Genomic DNA, 12,906 nt, shown 5'->3' on the forward strand with positions numbered 1-12,906 from the left:
TTAGGAATATTACGTTTCAGAGATCAAATGAAGTATGACATTATAATAAAGCATTTTTTCAACAATAAATATAGGCGCGAAAATAAAAAAGAAAGGACATTAAGACCTAATAAAAATTTGTTGAACCATTTGTAAGAACAAGATATGGAGAGGCCACAAGGAAATATTACATACCTAAGCTTTATAATACATTACCCGATGAGCTACTTGAAATAAAATCCCCTAGAATAAAAAAAATAGCAAAAAAGTGGATAATTGAACAGGGAAAAAAAGATTCTTAAAAGGTAATAGGTATAACCGATGAGTATCCCCGAAAACGCAGGATATAAAAGGTTGTTATTGTGTTCTATTATTAGAATTGTCTCGTAAGTCGTGAATTCTATTCTTCTTTACAGTATGTAAATGTTAATTCAATATGATTCGATGGGTTTACACATGTACTCATCAAAGTAGGCGAACTAATATAAGCTGTAGAAGGAGGTGGAACTGCAGTAATAGGTACTAATATTGGTATGTTTTGTTATTTTTAGTTATGTGTGCAATAAAAATGCAGAGGCTCCTGTCGCGTCCCACACACAAGCCATCATTGGCTTACGTGGGCTTTATATTGTATTATTTGCAAACAAAGTAAATAAAGATGGTTTTTGTATTGTATTGTATTGTATTGTTAACGCAAGGTTAATTATCGTAACAACATTGACAACGTTGAACATAGACGTCTCTAGAACATTAAAGGGACCATGAAACGATTCTGAAATCGAATTTCATCCACCGGACGTCGTAAAAGTTGTGAAACGAAACACAAAAACACAAAAAAAGGGAGCCAAAAAAAAAATTCTTTGCTTTAGAACTTTTAAAAGAAAACTGGACTCTTTTGCGCCTTCTTTCCTTCGAAAGCTCTCTGTCTTTTCACTGCTATGCATCCGCGGAACTGCAGCACGTCAGCCGAATCCACGTCGCCTATTGGGTAAGCGCCTATTTCACAAGCACCGCGATCATAAACAATAATTAGCCGGAAAATGTTTCCTAAAAGTTTTGTTAAATAATATTGTCACGGGTGGTGACCAATGATGTCGTCACGGGTGGTGACCAATGATGTCGAAACAGGAAACAAACAGAAATAAATAAACGTTTAATGTGGCGAACTTGTGCCAAAAATAAAGGAAACAGAAGAAAGCAGAGCGTCGCGGGCGTTGAAGTCGGCGAAGCAGCACGATCAAACGCTGAGGCGAGACTGACTCGACAAGGTCGCGGGCGGCCTCTTATCTAGAGTGCGTCGCTATCTCGAAGATTCGGCGAAAGCGGCTCGAGCGTCGCGTGATCGGGGCGAGAATGAACACGCACTTTCTAGAAAACAAAAGCAGAAGATACATGGATATAAATAATAGAAGTTACGTGCGCTACATGAATAAACGGGAACTTTCTGGAGGTCCGTGACCGAGCGTTGCTTTCTCAGCCCTGCGCGCGGCAATATTCAGATCCACATTTTGTAGCATAATTAGAGATGTGTGGCGAAAATTGCCGAATTTGATAATGCTGAGAGCCAAGCACCATCTATCGTGTGGTAAACGAAGCTGAGAGCCAGCTCCTTGTGTCTTACCAAGGAGGTTAGAAGTACTAGGAGAGGGCACGTTGCAATAGTGGTGAAGCCTAGTCATAAAAAGTTTGAACGATGTTGTGGCCAACGTGACCGTAGATCTCTCTGGCAATTGGTGCGCGTGACATGTCACGTGTGAGATGGATGGTTGATTGTAGAAGAACTCCTTTCAGGCTTGCGCGCGCACCGTCTGGTAGGTTTTATCAGATCGAAAGCTAGACAGTACCTCATGGCTAGACCGAAGGCTAGCTACGGGCACGGGATCTGGTCACGTTACCCTGGTAAGTGAGGAGAGTAAGGAGGAATGTGAGAAAGAGGCGAGGCGTTGAGGGAGCATGGCTTGTGGAGGCTACGCGGCTGGCGTCATGCCCTCTCCTACCCTTCTATCCTCCTTGTGTCTTACGCACTTTTTACGATCAAATCAGCATGGCCGACAGCGTCGCTTGGTCGCGACGACCAACGAACGTTTATTTTTTTACATGCTCTTCTCGCGCGTCCCGACTTCAAGCAGCAAGAAAAAAAGTACTTGAAACAGACCGCGACGAACAAGAACGCTGGATCCACAAACACCTGAGAAAAGCTACGACGGTCACGAATCCACCGACGCCGACCAAGCGAGCTGCGCAGAATATAGGCCTAGCAGGCACTCCGACTCGGCGCAGCGTTGCTTCGACGGTACTTGGCCATGGCAGTCTGCCCAGTCTGCCCACGACCGGCTGGCGTGCTGAATGGAATATGCCCACGCGACCCTTGTGGACCCTTCCCGTATTATAGTTTGATCGCTGACCTCAATTGTAGATTACCAGGTGAGGTCAGTCTCTTCCCCTTGTGATCTCCTTGTTTTCCGAGGCAGTGTTGACGAACACTGTCGTCGAAAAGGGACTCTTGTCGATTCTATCTTCTTGTTTTGTGTGATATAGAGCTCGAATAAACGCCGTATGGATTACCTTAGTAACACGGTATGTACACTTTGTTATTAGTATGGCATTTTTATTTTGACACGACTGCACGTCACTGTCGAGCTATAAAAGTTCGTGGGAGCTACGTGCAATGCCGGGCCAACCTTCTTTTGCCGAGTGCCACGTCAGTATCGAGTTGCAATCGTAAAAGATCGGTCCCGAAGCGCTCACCAACAGCGCGAGTAAAGCACTTCCATCAAACGCGCGCGTCCGCTCCGAGTGTGAACAGGTATTTACGTGGCTCTTGCTGACACTGTCGTAGTTCAAACGTATCGTTTTTAACGTCGGCTCGCTCCTGCATCTCCGAGGCCGTGAAAAACGCCGCGGCGATTTGTTTTCATCTACGTCGCTTTGCAAACGACTGACACGGGCCGCCTTTTACCAACAATGACAGTTGGGTTGACTTCTGGAGTCTTCACCGGAAGACTCGCCGGCATAATAAATGGCATAATTTCAGTCCTTTTTTCCGTTTGTTTCTTAAAGCGACTACTTCTTTCTACTCTAGGGATATTTCTTTAGACCCTAGGTTTGATCGGTTCGAACTAGGGATGTCGCGAACCCGCCAAGGTTCGATTTCCACCAGGTTGCAGTTGTTCGAACTTTTTACTTCAAGTCCGCCAAGGGTTCACCTGAAGCTTAATTTTAATTTGTTTATTTAAAGATTTTTTTATAGGTGATTCATATGCTTTCTTACCGCGCGTAGACACAGGCTGGCATAGACTTGTAAACTACCGTGACTCGTGCATGTTCGAACACCGCAGTGCCGATATGCTCGATGCTCGATGCAAGCATTACATGGTCACGTGTTAGGAACGCGCTTCCGCCCCCTGACCGTTTGCAACAGCTCTGTATTACAATATATACAAGGAAAAGTCACGGAGACGCTTCTAAATTACCTCATGATGCAAAAGAGAAAACACAAAAAAGCGGAAGAAGTTTCACGTATGTCTAGTTACAGCAAACAGCTTTATGTCTTCTATTTTTGGCTCAGTTGACAATGGATGTCGCCACTGATGGCCGGGGGCATTGTGACCACGTGTCTCATAAACACAAATTCGCACACGTGTTGGGAGATTGTATACAATTTGTAACGTGGCCATTAGAAGATTACACCTTTTTCTCAGGATGTTGGGCATGTATGTTCTTCCTCGCCTTTTCGCTGTGCCTTGAACTGGAGTCATTATTGTCACTGGATAGGTTTACAGCATACCACTTTGGCGACAATTATTTCAGTTCACGTTTTGTCAAGGTTGGCAGCGCCGTCATCATACAAGCCACAGTAAATTCTGGTTCAGTCTGAATTCCAGACCCCCCTTCTAGATCGCGGTGACGGGACATCGTACTGAAAGCAGTTCTCGCTAGTGTCAGCGTCTCTGGATCTGCACAAGCTGTGGACTACGCCATTTTTGATTTTAGCTACAATATCTAAACACGCCATCAGCTTTCATTCCACCTTCTTGTATCAAAGATGACCTACTAACACCGGTATAACCGCCCAAAATTTGCGCCGTAAGCAGTGGCATCTTGTGGAGGCAGTACGTGCGAACCCGAGCGCTTATTTGTCTAGCCTTTTCTCGTTGGAAAACAATCAAAATTTTGTTTTAAAACAAATAAAACACTGATTTATATGTTAGTTTTATTGTTAAGAATCAGTACAGAATGATCGATATTTGAGTAAAGCGATGAGTTGCCGGAGTAAGGAAGTTCAGTGCACGAGAAATTGGTCATATAAAGCAACCTCTAACCGCGAACATCGACTGACTCATTCAAAGTAGAGTAGCCATAAACCGAACTACGCTGACCACTGACCTTAAAATAGCGGTAACTGCCCCAAGATTGGATCGAAAAATCGCCTATAAAATACATGCACACGAGAAAAAAGGGACAGGACCAATCGCTTGGCCATTCCCCTCCTTTCTCGTGTCCACGTATTTCTGAGGCGGTTTTTCAGTTAAATATGTACCAACTGGACAACTTATTCGTTCTACTCCAAAGGTTGGAATTTTGAGACCACGGAAACCCATTTAGTGACTCTACCTTGAAGGTGTCCTAATTCTGCGGAAGAGGCAAACTTAGCCCAGGAATCTTCTGAAACTGTCTAATATGTTAGGACGTTCCCAATGTGTTTGAATTTAAGCGCACATAGTGACGGAATGGTATGAAACAAATATTAATGAAAGTACTTCTGTCGAAGCCCCCCTTTCAGTATTTGATTTGGCTTTGTGAAACCCGATGAGACATAACACACCGTCTGCAGCTCACATCCTGTAGAAATAATCTAATAGAGTATAAAGTTGTCCGTGGTGTGTAATCGCTGAAGCTAAGGAGTTTTCTGCCATTAACTCTCCAATAACGAAAAAAGCCATGGTGTAGGATCAAAGAAAGTGGAAGAAGTTTTATGGTGCTCTTGCTTAAATACAGGGAGCAAGCGTTCCAAAATGCGTCCTTGGTGCGTCCCGAACAAAGGAGCAGAAATCCCCATTGAAGGGCAACATTGAGAACGTGTTAGTGAAGTAATTCTGTTGTACGTATGATTGGACAGTCAGAAGTTATTCAGCCTCAATGGGCGACTTGCCTCTCAGCTTTAGGTGGAAGATTTAGCCACTGCAGTGCAACCGCTAGCCTAGGGTCTTTACCGTTCACTTCCCGTGTGATACACGATTGCGCGCCGGTATGATGTTCATCCCGATCGAGACGGGGAAGGGTGTAGATTGAACCCATAATCTCTGGTGTTGTCTATGTCTTTGGGTTATGTCAAAAAAGTATTAAAACAGTGCAAAAAAAAAAAAAAAAAAGACGAAGGACCAGTGGAAGGAGAACACAGACACAGCGCATGCAACTAAAGATTTTACTTTTGCACTGTACAGCAAGTAAACATAAATAGAACAAGATGGACACAAAAACAACCAACTCGATAACGCACCCCTCCCCCATCATGCCGACACACGCCTACACGTACTTGCTTAAATTCCTAATAAAATCAACCTCGTTACTCGCTAGGGCTATGGACGGTGCGCTCACACACATACCCGCGTCATAGCTAGCAATAAAAAGGCCTTATGATAAAAAAAAACGAGTTAAGAACTATGTTAAGTTAAGTTAAGAGTTAAGGGTTCAACTCGTTAAGAACGATATCGTTTTTATATGATTGCGATCAGCGCTAACAAAATCCTGCATCCACAAAATGAAAGTAAGCTTCTCCGCCCAAATTGCCATGCACAGGGGCTCAAACGTTCCAAACACAGTTACCTTATCGGCCTATGACAAACTAATTCGTAACATAAAGGTGGATCCCCACAAAGAACAGCTAAAAAAAATAAAAATAACGTAGCAGTCATTCACCGCCTCTCTTATGGGATAAAAGGTATCGCCTCGAGATACGGGGTCAATCTCGTATTCTCAGCCTTCAAGAAACAAAGCAAAATTGTAAAAGCGGTAAAAAAAAAAACAACGCGGAGACATAAGCAGTCAAACAGAAAACAACGATTGCGACACTAAGCATAACACGAAGCTCGTTCCTTGTAAAAAGGGGGCAGTCTATGAAATCCAATTCTCCTGTTGACAATCATACATTGGTCAAACGGGGACATGCTTAAACATAAGACTTCGCGACCATCACAGTTCGTTATTAGATGGAGCATACTCTCATTTAGCAATACATTGCCGGGACTTCAGCAGTGAACCACGGTTCAGTGACACAAATATACTGTACAAACACAAAACTCAGTTATCTAGAGAATTATGAAAACCTACCATAAAAACAAAACAAAATCCTTTAGCTTTTTTACTTTGGTGAAGAAGGAAGACCGGTGAAGCTGTACTATGGTGGAAATGAAGTAATGGTCGGCCGCAAGTTGGCAAGCCAGAATGGAAAGGCTGGAAAGGTTGCCACCATCTATGAGCGATGGCGGCAACCAGACAACCGGCAAGCCGGTTGCCTGGCTGCCGCCATCGTTCACAGATGGTGGTAGCTGTCCGAAGTGTTGTGTCGACCTTTACTTGCTGGCGGACGCGATCCTAAGGAAACTAGCCCTTAACAGCTCCGCTGTAAAAAAACGTGCGTGAGGCAACCATCAGTGAACCTCAGGGGCAGTGCGATTGGCTTTTTGGACTTTGGAAAACTTGTCCATCGAAGAAAACGAAAAAGAAGCGACACTACAGCGAAAAAAAAAAAAAAAAAGAATTCATACTTGCGTGTTTTCGAAACAAGAAAGTTGATAGTCAGCACCTTGTCCTGTATGTATTTCTCTCCTCTGCGTCCTTGTGTTTCGCGCTGTTTTTCATCATGAACATTTACCGAATAGCCCTACTCTCTATTCTTGTAAAAAAGGCCTCGTCAATTTGCTTTGCAGACTTGCTTTTCTGTCGCGCTAAAATCCTAATGTCATTAAATAGCGGAGCACATTTACACCTATCACAGTGCACTGCGAGGTGGTGACAACGCTGTGTCTGTGTTCTCCGTCGACTGGTGCTTTGTCTTCTTTTGCTCTGCTTTAAAAAGATACTACAACAAAATTTCGGCGCTCATTTTTTTGGTCTATATGTGTTCAAAAGAGCAGTATCACATGGAACATACCAATATCTTGTTAAAAAAGTCTCGAAAAGGAATTTTAAAACGAATTAAACGATTAGCAAAGAGCACCTGGTGGATGTCGCTAACGCCTCGTTTGTAATGCCCGTGTAGGAAGCTTGACAGCTAGTGACGGAGGTTGTCTCGTCTCCGGCCACGACGAGAGAAGGGGGGAAGGAGGAACTCCCCTCTTCCCGAGAATCCCTTTTGTGTGTCGCAGAAGTCGCTATTGTCCCCCTAGAAGATTATAGAAGATTAACCCGTCACTCAAAATTCGTACAAAAGCAGCCGCTTCGGTGGCTGGAACGACTAGGCCATCCTCTCGATGTCAGCCTCGCCGTAGCTTTGCTCGTCCTGAGACGACCTACGTCACGATTGCGTTGGATGTCACGTGGTCTCCACTGGGCCTTCTCTGAGCGCTTGCCAGAGTGGGCCGTTTATAACGAAAAATACAGCCACCAGGCTCAAAGTACAAACGTGCGATTGTCATCTACGGATATTGTGGATCATATTGAACCTATATTCGAACGCGACGGGAATATTTCAAATTTTGTTGAAGTATCCCCTTAATACCTTTTCGACACGACCAACCAACTAGCCCAACAACAAACTCTGTTTTCTCTTGGTTCTGCAGCGCGAGCTTTTGTTCCACGCGCTCCGAGCTGCCAATCCCCTTATACAGCGTCTAAACTGACGCTTTTAAGACACTTTAGACGGCCCGCAAGAAATCGGTTTTTCGACGTATCGTGCAGTAATTTACTAAGGTGCAAGCAGTTGGTAAAAATTTACAGTAAAAAAAAAAAAAGGAAAAAGAAAACCTCCTTGAAAAAAAAAAAGAAAAAAAAAGAGAAAAAGAAACTTGATTTGGATAGTTTACGCCACCACTTCGCAGACGGTCCAAGTGTACTGAGAAGTGCTGCCGACAGATGGCGTACCCGGCGTCGAGGGAGCATACTGAGAGATTTTGGCCTTCTTAAGGAGATTTTGACAGCCTGGCAACCACAGCAGCGTAGTCTGACAACCGGGGGATGACTCCTTCCGTCCAGCATTTTGGGTCCCTGACTCATAGAAACTTAATACTTAATAGTTTAGTTTATTTCCATGAAGCATGGTGGAGCAAAGGGTAAAAGCCTCAAAGGAGGCTTGACCAGCTCTCGGCCCCGTACATTGGCATTGCAGCGAAAAAAAAAAAATTATATATATATATATATATATATATATATATATATATATAACGAAAGTGGAGGAGATTCAGGAAAGGCCTTTCTTTACTGCACCGACGTTTCAAGCGGGGACCGCTTTTCTTCAGGGTGAATGGTTGTGAAATGTCCTCTTCTTTTTGTTGATGTTCGTGTGGAAGAGGAAGAGTTACTATGAAGGGTATTAAAAATATTCAGAACAGGAGCAAAAAAATTATCGTAAATCTTTGAAATTAGTAATTATAAACAATGTTAATACAATTCAATAAAACGAAATAAATTGATTTGTAGTATTTGGCACAGTCTTTGTTACAGCTCCTGAGCACAATCACCCCCGAGCAACCGGAGCGCACACAAAAGTAGCAATGAGGATGTGTTCGGGATTAGCACCGCTTCGGGAGCGGAGATCTAGACCACGCAAGGGTGCCGTGGCGGTTTTTTATGAAGTATTTATGTCATATTTGAATTATGGTTACGCGCCCAAGAATTTAACGCAGCGGAAGGATTACCACGGGACGCACGCTCACGAGGATGTTCACGAGAGGCGTGGAACGAGCTCACGATGGCAGGCGCCTTTGGTGCAACAATGTCATCGACACGCTCGGCTAGTACAGTCCGTGCAAAACCAAAATAATTGTGTGGCCTCGGCCCTACACACAGCGTGGCAGCCAAGTGAGCACGCCTGGACTTGCATTAATACCACAAGCAACCGAATTGAATTTGTGAATGAAAAAAGCCTCCTTCAACTCTCTGTCGTGATCAGAGCTAAATCCAGATTCCAGAAGGATGACACGTATTTTTTCAATGCTATGCTCTTTAAGATGCATGTGTTTTGAGAAGGGGAGCGTGGGTAAGGACTTGATATGAGACTTGTGATTGTTGAAGCGCAACCGAAATGAAGTACTGGTTTGTCCTATATAATCCATGTTACATAGTTTACAGCGTAAAAGATAAATAACGTTACGCGTACCGCAGTTGAGGTTACCAGTGATTTTGAAAGAAAAGCCAGAGTTCGCGCTAGTGACAAGATTGGTGGTTTCGACATATTCACAAATTTCACACCTGGGCGTCTGGCAAGGTCTACAACCAGAAACGTCAGAAGTTCTATTTTTCGAGTGCACCAATATGTCCTTAAGGTTTCTACCTCGTCGATATACCACGCGTGGTGATACCGGAAAAAGGGTGCGTAATTTATCGCTTTGCTGCAAAATACTGTGATGTTTCCTGAGAATATTGTTTAAATTTGGAAGGCGGGCTGAATATGTAACCACCAGGTTGGCGTGCTCGTTTTGTGACATTTTGGGTTGGGGTTGATTGATAACTTGCTCTCCGGAGATTCCGGAGAATATGCTCCAGTTTAGATGAATTCGAACGCAACGCCAGCAATCTGAAACTCGTGCTATCCAAGCAGAATTATCCACCAGCCATTGTCGATAAAGCCATTGAAAAAGCACGTGCTCTCGACCGAGAGCAAGTTATCAATCAACCCCAACCCAAAATGTCACAAAACGAGCACGCCAACCTGGTAATTACATATTCAGCCCGCCTTCCAAATTTAAACAATATTCTCAGAAAACATCACAGTATTTTGCAGCAAAGCGATAAATTACGCACCCTTTTTCCGGTATCACCACGCGTGGTATATCGACGAGGTAGAAACCTTAAGGACATATTGGTGCACTCGAAAAATAGAACTTCTGACGTTTCTGGTTGTAGACCTTGCCAGACGCCCAGGTGTGAAATTTGTGAATATGTCGAAACCACCAATCTTGTCACTAGCGCGAACTCTGGCTTTTCTTTCAAAATCACTGGAAACCTCAACTGCGGTACGCGTAACGTTATTTATCTTTTACGCTGTAAACTATGTAACATGGATTATATAGGACAAACCAGTACTTCATTTCGGTTGCGCTTCAACAATCACAAGTCTCATATCAAGTCCTTACCCACGCTCCGCTTCTCAAAACACATGCATCTTAAAGAGCATAGCATTGAAAAAATACGTGTCATCCTTCTGGAATCTGGATTTAGCTCTGATCACGACAGAGAGTTGAAGGAGGCTTTTTTCATTCACAAATTCAATTCGGTTGCTTGTGGTATTAATGCAAGTCCAGGCGTGCTCACTTGGCTGCCACGCTGTGTGTAGGGCCGAGGCCACACAATTATTTTGGTTTTGCACGGACTGTACTAGCCGAGCGTGTCGATGACATTGTTGCACCAAAGGCGCCTGCCATCGTGAGCTCGTTCCACGCCTCTCGTGAACATCCTCGTGAGCGTGCGTCCCGTGGTAATCCTTCCGCTGCGTTAAATTCTTGGGCGCGTAACCATAATTCAAATATGACATAAATACTTCATAAAAAACCGCCACGGCACCCTTGCGTGGTCTAGATCTCCGCTCCCGAAGCGGTGCTAATCCCGAACACATTCTCATTGCTACTTTTGTGTGCGCTCCGGTTGCTCGGGGGTGATTGTGCTCAGGAGCTGTAACAAAGACTGTGCCAAATACTACAAATCAATTTATTTCGTTTTATTGAATTGTATTAACATTGTTTATAACTACTAATTTCAAAGATTTACGATAATTTTTTTGCTCCTGTTCTGAATATTTTTAATACCCTTCATAGTAACTCTTCCTCTTCCACACGAACATCAACAAGAAGAAGAGGACATTTCACAACCATTCACCCTGAAGAAAAGCGGTCCCCGCTTGAAACGTCGGTGCAGTAAAGAAAGGCCTTTCCTGGATCTCCTCCACTTTCGTTTTACGTCCAACCGGCCCGTTGAACCTTCTTACCGTATATATATATATATATATATATATATATATATATACATATATATATACACACACATATATATATGTATAGTATATGCACCAGATTACAAAACAGCATTAGTCACCTAAAGAGATGGCGAGCACAGTCATTGCAGACAGAAATAAAAAAAAAAAAAACACAAAAAGAGTGCATTCTGTATAGCATAAACAAATTAATGAATCATTTGAGAGGGGGAGGTAAATCACTGCTACATATAAAGAGAACGCAAAGCCTTGAAGGAGATAGAGTCAATGCAAATTTCTTTTTCTAGAAGGAAATTTAACAGTTTTGGTATGGTATGTCGCAACATTTGCCTACCATAGTTAGTAGAACAGTAAACAACCTTCCAATACTCCATGTGTCTAGTTAAGTGAACGTGTAGATTTGGTGTCAATGCCCACTAGAGTTGACAACAATTTATAATGTTTCTTTTTTTCTGATTTTAAACTCAGAACCAATCTATATTTATAAAGGCTATGAATTTTTCATAAGCTAAACTTCTTAAACAAACTGCCGGTATGGAAATCATAAGGCACGTTGCATATTATTCTAACCATTTTTTTTCTGCAGTAAAAATAATTTTTGCAGGTTTGTGAATGTGGTGTTACCCCAGACGAGGTTGCAGTAGCTGAGATGTGAATATATAATAAGGAATTGTAAATTAAAAGCTTCACACTGACTGGGAGTGTTTTGCCGTTACGGAATGTCAGACCTATGATGGTAGATAATTTTGCAAGTGAGTGGTTAATGTGACTGTCCCACAACATATGTTCCGAAAATATGACTCCAAGGCTTTTAAAATTACTGACAATTCCAATTGGCGTATTGTCAAGCACAATGCTTCTCCTTAGATTTACGCACTTATTTTTGGGTCGAAAAATGATAGCTTTAGTTTTATCAGTATTATTTTTAAGCAGTTATCTTTTGCCCACACCCCCAGTTTGGACAAAGTGTCATTATGTGATTTCTCGGGAATAAAGAAGACAAAGAACTAACGCCATTTTGTGTGATCGCGAAATCCGCTGGTTCTGGCGGGCAACAAGCTCCGCCCTTTGGCCAAACTCTTTCAGTATAAACGGCTCTGCGAGGGAGCGCCGGCAGATTCGGGTAATGATAGCAGACGACCCCACAAAAGAACCCGAATCGGAAGGTGCTCCCTCGTCGCGGCGTGCGCTATCTGTTGGCAGCATTTCTCACTACCCGTGCGTCACCTGCCAATAATTTTTTTTATTTTATTTTTATTTTTAACGAGTTTATTCATTTTTATTTTTTCACTGTAAACATCCACTACCTGCTTGCTCCTCTGTAGTAAATTACAGCACGATTCGCTGAGAAACCCATTTTTACGGGCAGTCTGAATTGCCCTACATGCGTTAGTTTACAGGCTGGACGTGAGGGAAAGGCGTGATGATGGGGCAGCCAAGCACGCGGCGTTATTGGGGTGAAAAAAAAAACACGTGGGTGAACTTGGCGGATGAACAAACACGTAATTTTCGCAAGTAGCAGACGAACTTGCACGTCGTATACCCTGTGATGAAACAGTGGCTCTGCCATCGATTTATACAGTTTGCCAGAGCACTATAGTCAACACCGTTACACACCCATGGTGCACGGCTGCGCAAGCTCACGAGTAATTGGAATAAATCTTGCATATAAATCCTCGAGGTCACTCTAACGACGTTGTGAAAGAATGACACAACCATTAAAAACAGTAATCAGAACTTTAATTTACATAGGATGCCCTACCCGCCCTTCCCGTGTAACC

The sequence above is a fragment of the Ixodes scapularis genome, unplaced genomic scaffold, assembly GCF_016920785.2.
Source record: "Ixodes scapularis isolate PalLabHiFi unplaced genomic scaffold, ASM1692078v2 PGA_scaffold3__209_contigs__length_174095766, whole genome shotgun sequence".
Classification (NCBI taxonomy): domain Eukaryota; kingdom Metazoa; phylum Arthropoda; class Arachnida; order Ixodida; family Ixodidae; genus Ixodes; species Ixodes scapularis.